The 9,572-nt window shown below is 43.6% G+C and overlaps 1 long non-coding RNA gene across 1 annotated transcript; it reads left to right on the top strand.

Annotated features, from left to right (window-relative positions):
- The first annotated feature begins 4,640 nt into the window (after window positions 1–4,640).
- On the top strand, window positions 4,641–7,033 carry LOC124963334 (uncharacterized). The gene is made up of 3 exons (XR_007104711.1): window positions 4,641–4,835; window positions 6,237–6,386; window positions 6,938–7,033. It is a non-coding gene; the product is annotated as an uncharacterized LOC124963334 (long non-coding RNA).
- The last annotated feature ends 2,539 nt before the right edge of the window (window positions 7,034–9,572 follow it).

The raw sequence follows: 9,572 nt of genomic DNA on the forward strand, positions 1-9,572 counted from the left end.
TGAGATAATATTCACAACCTTCCAATGCAGAATGCACAGTTTAGTGAGCATTGTTCCCTCCATTTTATATGAAATAATTCATATTGTTTCAAATCCCTGATCTGAAGAGAATTCTGAGAATGATTTTTATATAATTAAGGTTGGGATGAGAAAAAGTCAGGAGAAAGCACCTGCTCAAACCACCTGACCAACAACGTTTCACAGAAGGTAAACATTTTTTTGATAAAAAGCCTTTGGTAAAATGTTACCACTGTGTCACTACTATCAACACTAAGTTTCAAGGCTTAGAAAAACCCTAACAATCATTATCAAAGGCCATCATATTAAGATGTATGTTTTCTCAATCAAATATCTTCAAGTCTTCTGGCTTCCATTCCCTGAGCTGTCTCTAAGCTACTGAACCCATTTCTTTTTATATTCCTGGGGTTACCACTACTACCCACCAGGTAAGTGAGGAACTCAATCTGTCCCATCAGCTGAGAGGACATGGAATTCTTGCCCTTGTCCTGGACTCTAACGCTCATTCATGTAGCCCAGGACCACCAGACTTTTTTAGCTCACACGACGCCACTGAGTTCTGCTGTTCAGTTACCTTCAACCTTGACTGCTTCCCACGCATCTGGCGGCCTGGCCTCCGTAGACTGCAGGGGACGTGACTCCCGCAGTAGAGTCACTGTGATGCCAAAGGACATCTGTGGAGGTAATCTGAGGGTGAGATCCTGAAGTGGCCTGCTGCTTGGTCTTGAGTTCAGGAAGTGGTCACAGAAGGAAATGGAATGAGCCTAGGACCCTGCCAGGCAGGCCGTCATTTCTCCGGGAATTGGGCCTTGGGTGTATAAACACTGAGTACACAAACCGTGTGGTCCAGACAAATACCGCTGAAGGGAAGGGGGAGATCTAGGGGTTGAGGTTTGGGGGCAGACTCATGTCTCATCTGGACTTGAGGGATGAGCTTGGCCTGTGCACAGAGCATCTGATCAGCAGGTCTGCGTGTGGGTGAGCGTGTGCTGGAACGTGCGGCGGTGAGTGCTGCCATTTTGGTATGAATTGGTAGGGTTAGTAGGGGGTGGTCGTCAGAGGCAGAGGGTCAGCTGGGGGAAGGAAGGTAAGGCAGGGAATATTGATAACTGGCTGATGCCTAGGAAGGGAGGTGGAGGCCAGCAGAGGAAATGATGTAAATGGCCACTGCCCACCAAGGGCTTTGACGTGCAGGCTGTGTAACTGTGTTACGTGGGTTATCTCATTTGATCTGCACGTATCCCGTGAGGCGGAGAGTGCTGGTGTCCTCATTTCTTAGAGGAGGAATCCGAGGCTAAGGTTGGTTAAATAAGTGGCCCCCAGTTATAGAGACAGCCAGCGGTGAAGTATTGATACGAGCCCAGGGCTCGTGCTCTTAATCACCATAAGACACAATGCCTCAGAGGACTGGGTGACTCACCCTCATGCTCCTGGAAATTAAGGCATGTGTCATCTTGGTCATGGCTTTCCATTGGCCGCCATCTTTTGAGGTCAAACATTGTTCATTCCACAAACTCTCATGATATTGCCAGTCCCTGGCCTTGCATTGTAGGTTAAGGACATCTAGATGAATCAGATGGACCACTGCCCTTCAACAGGTGACAGTGCCCACAAGGAGGTCACAGGAAGGAGAGGTGTGTCAAGATATAATTAACATGCAGCAAAGGGTGATTCATTGGATGTTTCCAGAGGGTGCTAGGGAATCTCAGAAGATGGAGTGGCCGGTTCCAGGAGAGGGAGCTGGTGGGGAGGCTTCGGAAAGAAGGAAATATTTAAAATAAGTTTTGGTGGAAGAGTAGTTAATCAGACAGATACGGAGGCACGAAGGTGTTTCACATCAGAGGAACAGTGCGCCAGGGCTTTGGAGGTGAAGGGGTACGAGGCAGATTGGGGACTGGAAGGCAAGCCTCAAATGTGTTCCTGGTGAGTCCAACTCTGCGGTTAAATGCATGTGGACTTCATGTTGCCCTACGGTCCTCCTGGCAGTTCATAAGGCATGCGAGCATATCAAAGTCTCTAAGAAACATTACAGTAAACCAGCCTGTATACATCTTTTAAAATAAGGCTTTCCCATTTTAATTGTCTTGCAGAATCCTTTGAAATAACTTTTATTTTTCATTTCAAGAATTCACACTTTTCATAGTTTCTCATTCTCAGCTGAGTTCCTTGCCTGTTTACTCACAAGAAGATATTTTTCTCTAACCCTTCGGACGTGAGTTTGACAGCTGCTTTAAAGTTTTTTTTCCTAATTCAAACATCTGATCCATCTTAGATTTGGTTTCAATTGACTGCTTTTTACAATTAAGTTCTGTGGCTCACATTATCCTGTTTCTCTGTGTGTCTAGCACTTTTTGATTGTTTATTGGACATTGTGCTAGTTCATTATAGAGAACGCTGGTTTCTATTATATTTCCCTGAAGAGTTTGATTTCTTGTTTTGCCTGGATGATTAATTAATAGCTGATCACCATGAATTGATGTAGGCTTAGTTTTATGTTCATTAGTGCCAACATGTAGAAAGTTCAAGACATCTTCCAATCCTTTTGAACTTGGTAGATTCTTATTCTCAAAATGCCTTTTCCCACGCAGGCCTTGCCGGACTTGGCTTTAGACTTCATTAGGATGGGTTCAGAGGAGACGTTACTCCAGGGCTTTTCTAGGGACAGACTTCCCAGCTTCTGCTGGATACTAGGAATGTTAATTAGGTGAAAACAGGTCTCTACTCTGACAAGACCGAATTCCCACGTCCTCAAATCCCAGTTGGCCTCTGGAATCTCTGTCCAGCTCCTACACCGTTGCAAGTCCTATCTAGTAAGCCCCAGGCGGTCTTGCCCTGCACACGACAGACCCTCCCTCATCAACAGGTTCATGGGGATTCCCCATGTGGACTTTTGGGGCTCCTCCCTCTGCTCGCCCCCTTCACAGATTCTAATCACCCAACTGTTCCAGACCATTATTTCTGCCTCCTCAGCTCAGATGGACCACAGCATTCTGCCTGGATTCTAGTTCTTTGTTGTGATCAACTGGAAACCTTTCCCTACACAGGGATCTGTGAGTTTTCCTTCTTCCAGGAAAAAGTCTTGTGCGCGTGTTCTGTGCCTAAGAACTGTTCTTCCATATTTTTGTCCAATTTTATGGTTGTTTCTGGAAGGAGGGCTACTGTTATACCACTCACTCCGTTACGGTCAGAAATAGAGATTCAATGTAATACTTTTACACAGCACATGAAACCAGCGACCCAGCGACGTGCAAAATACACCTTGAAAAATACTGAGATAAATTTATGTTCAGTCTAAACCACCCTTTCTGTAATAAGGAGTCCTAAAAGCAGGGTCTTGCTTTACATGTCCTCCTGGATCCCTAAGAGACCTCTTAAACTTATGTTACGGTTTAGATGCAAGGTGTCCCCCCAAAGCACATGTGTGAAACAAGGCACGACTTTTCAGAGGTGGAATGATAGGTTATAAGAGCCTTAATCCCATTGGTGCATTAATCCCCCGATAGGGATCAACTGGGCGGTGATAGTAGGCAGGTAAGGTGTGGCTGGAGGAGGTGGGTCACGGGTGCGTGACTTTGGGGTTTATTTTTGTCCCTGGTGAGAGGAATTCTCTCTGCTTCCTGATTGCCATGTCCTGAGTTGCTTCCTCCTCTATGCTCTTCCACCAGGATGTTCAACCTCACCCTGAACCCCACCCTGAGCCCCGAGGGATGGAGCTGGCTGTCTGTGGACTGAAACTTATGACACCGTGAACCCCCAAATAAACTTTTCCTCCTTTTTTTTTTTTTTTTTTTTTTGGTGCTGGGGATCGAACCCAGGGTCTTGTCCTGCGAGGCAAGCACTCTACCAGCTGAGCTGTACCCCCAGCTCCGACATTGTTCTTGCAGATCTTTTAGTCACCCCAGCAACAAAGCTGGCTAAACACCTTCCTACCCCACAGGGCTGGCTCCTCCACTCCGTGGGTTAGATTCCACTCCTGCCACTCTGGATCACCTGACACCACTGTCAGGTGGTGTAGCATTTGACACTGCCTGACCTATATTACCTCTTCATTTATGTTCCCCCCAACTTTGAGTAAGTTCCATGAGAATGGGGAATTGCTTTTTATTCCAGAGCTGGGGATAAAACCCAGAGTCTCACACATTCTGGGTGAATACCACTGAGCCACATCCCTAGCTGAGAATAGGGACTTTTGTCTGCTTTGGTCACTGCTATATCTGGGGCACATAGGACACTGCCTGGCTCTCAATAAATTAAGTTGAGCAAATAATGTGAATCATAGTAAATGCATTTCAATTTAATTTTTGTGAGGCAGTTTAGAGTAAGAAAGACTGAAAATGGGTGTCCCGAATTGCAAATGTATTGGAAAAAATTTGAAAATTTTATTGACTCTTATGAACAAAGACCATGAATGCAAAAGCACTTGTATGTTGCTTCCCAAACACTGGGACCATTATCCTGTAGATTTAGGTGAAGTTACCCAAGCTCAGTCACCTTCTCTCAACAGGTTAATTTCAATAAAAATCCAAACAGAAGACTATAAAAATGAGAAAAGAACAATGCTATTCTACAGTCTGCATCTTCCAGGAAAAAATCTGTTTTCCTCTTTTTTTATGCAGATACCATGGCATTCAGAGGCAAAGACAGCTTGGAAGTTTTGAGAGACACTGTTTTGTGAGGTTTGCTCTGGACAATGAAAAATGCGTGAGGAGAGGAAAGCCTCTCATGTCAGCGTTCACACGAAATGACGAAATGACGAAAACTCTAGACCCTTACAGGAAGTCACCTGAGGGGAGTCCGCAAAGACACCGCTGTTCTGGGTACTGGGTGCCCCCGGAGGCAGATGTGGGGTCCAAGAAGCCAGTGCGGTTTAGTTACACCTTCTCTGTGTACTTGTCCCCCTGGCCTTCCCCACCCCCACCAGGGCTACTCTGATGCTTTCTGTTCCAGGAGCCCGTACTCTGGCATAGGGGGCATATTCTTCTAGGTTGCGGGGATCAGCATCTCAGGGGTCATTGGTTCTAATTCTCACCACTTCCTACAGATCAAGAAAGGCCATCAGGCACTTCCACTTTGGGGGATTGTACAATGAATCCAAATGCATTCTGCTGTCATGTATAACTAAACAGAACAATTTTTTAAAAAGGTGAAATTCCAAAACAGGGTTATGAAAATTGTGTTATTTTTAAATGGTTTCAACTGAATGCATGAATGCTTTTGAAACAAGAAAACGTAATATGATATCGTGAGGCTATTTGGGGTACCTCTGTGCCTGTGTAGAGAACCTTATTTGGAGATAATATTGAAAGTCTAAGCTTGGTCCCTTCAGGAACGTCACTCTCTCCATGATGATATGTCCACTCCCCTGGACATTGCTAAAGTTTTTTGCTGGTCTGTCAATGATTCCAGTCTCTTTGACCTTCACTGACTCTGTGGCCACTTGGTGCAGAAATAGATGCCTCAGGTAGTAAGAGCTGCCTTGTTGGTTAGGAAAAATGAATGATTTGATCAGATCACCCAGTTCTAGAGAAATGACTAAAGTCGTCCAACCAAATTATTATTATTATTATTATTATTATTATTATTATTATTATTAATTTTTACAGACTGCATTTTGATTCATTGTACACAGATGGAGTACAACTTTTCATTTCTGTGGTTGTACAAAATGTAGATTCACACCATTTGTGTAATCATATGTGTACATAGGGTAATGAGGTCAGTCTCAGTCTACTATCTTTCCTTCCCCCTTCCCTCCTGCCCCATTTTCCTCTACACCATCCAAAGTTCCTCCATTCTTCTCTTACTTCCCCCACCACCCTCATTATGTATCATCATCCACTTATCAGAGAAAACATTCGGCCTTTGGTTTTTTGGGCTTGGCTTATTTCACTTAGCATGATCCAACCAAATTATTAAAAAAATCTATTCCTAAAATCTCTTTACCTGCTATCTATTATAAAAATGGACAAAAGAGTAAAAGCAGGGCTCATAAAAATGACATACCAAAGGGTATTCGGGATTTATGAGCTAAACCTCAGTGAGACCACCGCTGTGTGCACACAGGGGCTTCTGGGAAATGCTGTGGCTTGGAGTGAGAAAGTGATCGGATTGGGAAACAGGCAGAGCAGCAGGGGTTGAGGATCTTCGTTAACTAATTCACCTGTGTATCCAATACGGCTTACTCTTCCTAACATCCGTTCATCCACTCGTCCGTCCAGCTGGAGATTCATAGAGCGCCTGCTCCCGGCCAGACACTGGACCAAGCTGAGGGCTCCCGAGACTGGGAGGGGAGCTCAGGAGACTTATTCGGCTTGGGGATGGAAACAAAACCTACCATGGCAGCCCAGGATGCGAGTGACCCAGCAGAGGTGAGCACAGAATAGCCGACTAACTTGGTATGGACAAAAGCCATGATGCAATCCCTAGTTTCCTTTCACTTTAACTTCAAGAAAAATGCCATTGGAACTAGAAATATAGAATATTGGTTAGAAGAAACTGAGGGCTAAGCTGTCAGAGGAAATCTGGGAGAAGCTCCTATATATTGACTCTAAACTAATTGAGATTTCTTTGAATGTTTTATGAGGTCTCAGGGGGGAAAAGGTTTTCTTTATTCTGTGTATTTCTAGGGGGAAAAACTAGGACTCAGAAGAAAAAATAAGAGGGAGATCATACCTTAGTATATGAAGGGTTTCAGGTAAACATGTCCTTGTATTATAAGTTATTTTTTTACCCTGCAAAAAAATTGGAACATGCAAGAAAGGTATTAACATGAAAACTCAAACCCAGTCATAAACATTGTTGACAGTGTGGTATTTTCCCATGCTGTTCTGAAATGCACCACATGTTCAAGATTATGTGATGTATGCAAATTTTATCTTGCTATTTTACTTAACATTATGCATTCCCCACACCATTATAGATGGCCACAAAAAGTACTTTCAGTGTTCTTGGTACTAGCCAAGATGGAATAGCTGTGTCCCACTAAAGTCTCCCTCACGACCAAAGCACAACTAGCGAGCACAGGCAGACTGTGCACCAGGCAGATTGACGGAGGACTTCGGGACTGAGATACAACATGGCGGTGAGTTCCCTGGGTCTCCTTTTTGCCCCCCATATCTGCTGAGTGGAGAGGCGGTGAAGCCTGCAAACTGGAACCACCAACAAACAGAGCAAAGGGAACAGCAAAGAGTTAAGAAAAGCCAATTCCCCCTGCACTAAGGACCAGGAAAAGAGGATGAGCTGACAAAATATCTGTTCTACTCCAGCAAAACCCCAATGGAAGAATACACCCATCTAAGGTTCCCACCAGACCCAGTGTGGAACTAATCTCTTTCTCTTGCCAGCTTCAAGAAAGGAGGAGTGGAGTTCTATTTACACACCCAGCGGTGTTGGCAAGGCCAAGCAGGGGATTCGTCTTCCACCCGAATCCCAGCAGAAGCAAGGCAGTACTCCAGTCATCCGACTTCGGTGCCCTCGGTGCGGCCCTGTGGTTCACTGAGCGCCCGCCCCACCTGCCATCAAGGAAGGTGAAGGAGACAGTGTGAGGCAGGGCCAGTCAGCCATCTGTGTCCCTCGACCCTCCACCAGCCGGGCCCAGCTTCACTTCAGGAAGCTGCAGACAGGGAAGCAGCGTGAGCTGGTGCTGACGGAGCTGCTGAACTTGCACCCGCTCCTGCACACGCAGGCAGCGTGAGTCACCGCTCAGCCACAGTCAGGATGGTGTCCGCAGGGCCCGGGGCAGGGGGCACCCAACCCCAGCTTGGCCCGTTTTCCTCACTTAAAATGAATAGCTATCTGCTAAAAGAAAAAGTAAAGATTAAGTAGGATTCAGTCTTACAACATAATAACCAAAATTGTCCAGGATACCACTGAAAATCATTCATCATACCAGCAATCAAGAAAAATTATGAATTGAGTAAGAGAGATCATCCACAAACGCCAACCCTGAATCAACTCGATGTTGAAATTATCTGACAAGGATGTTGGAGCAGCCGTCACAAAAACTCTGTAACAAGCAATTACAAACATGTTTAATGTGAAAAAGTGGACAATCTCAGGAAAACAGATGATATAAAAAAGAGCCAATGGAAAATTAAATAATAGAATGGAAAGTATAATGAGTCCCCAAATTTTAAATGTCATTTAAATGAGTCATTAAATGGACTCTTGCCTCCAAAAAAAAAAAAAAAAACAGGAATGAATCAACAAGATCGAAGATAGAATGACAAATTATCCAATCTGAACAACACAGTAAGAATAAACTGAAAGGAAAAGATTAGAGATTCAGGGACTATAATGAAAAATGAATTCTAACATTCTTATTATGGAAATCCTAGAAGGAGGGGAACAAGAATGGAGATACAGAAACACTGGAGGTGATAATGACACCTTTTGACAAAAACAAACAAATAAAACAAGAACGGAAACATAAAACAACACATTCAAGAAACTTAAAGAATCCCAAACAGGAAAAACCCAAGGAAATCCACACCAACACACACAGTCGGACTTCTGGTGACTAAAGAGAACAATCCAGAAATGTCTAGAGTGAAACAACACTTCTTCACTTTTATGAGAAAAGCAATTTGAATGACAGGAAAGTTTCCACGAAGAACCAAGGAGGTCAAAAGAAAGGGGTACGCAGGAAGTTCTGAAAGAAGAACCCCGAATTCTACATGTGGCAAAAGTATCCTTCAAAAACGCAGGGGTAATAAAGGCACTCTCAGAGAAAAATGAAGATCTAGCCTCGAAAGTGGCTGAAGGACAAAAGAAAGAAGGCTTGGAATTTCAGGAAGGAAGGAAGAATGATGAAATGGGTAAACAAAAAACAAATAAAACCAAATGCTGTTGCGGGGTAACAGGTAAATTTAAAATTTAATTTTTTTTTTTTTTTTTTTTTTTTTTTTTTGCTGTCCTGGGGTGGAACTGGGGCCCTGCATATGCTAGGCAAGTGATCCTACACTACATCCTCTGAGCTACATCACCAACCCCTTTTTAATTTTTTATTTTGAGACAGGGTCTCACTAAGTTGCAGGAGGCTGTCCTTGATCCTCCCACCTGGGCCTCCCAAGTAGCTGGGATTACAGGTGTACCTACCATACCTGGCTTGTGAATTTCTTAAATAATATTTAGTTATTGGAGCAAAAATCATAACAACGTATATACAGGGAATATCAAATAATTATATTTTTAAGTGGATAGGTGGAAAGAAATAAGCGTTCTATACTTTAAAGGGATAAAAATACTATTAACAGATTGTGATAAGTTAGATGTATATGGAGGTATGCATGTGTACATGTGTGCACAGACAAATATTTTAGATCCACTAATATTTAGATCCCATCCCCAGATTCACAAATACTGAGGATGTCAATGTTCCACTCTCAGCAACTGATAGAATGACTAGACAGAATGTTTGCAAAGATACAGGATATCTGAACAGCACGCCATGCAGCAAGATCTAACTCACATTTAACAGACACTAGACTCAACAGCAGCAAACTCCATATTTTTTTTCAAATGCCTATAAAACATTCACAGAGACAGATCATTCA

This window comes from Sciurus carolinensis, chromosome 13 (assembly GCF_902686445.1).
Source record: "Sciurus carolinensis chromosome 13, mSciCar1.2, whole genome shotgun sequence".
Lineage (NCBI taxonomy): Eukaryota > Metazoa > Chordata > Mammalia > Rodentia > Sciuridae > Sciurus > Sciurus carolinensis.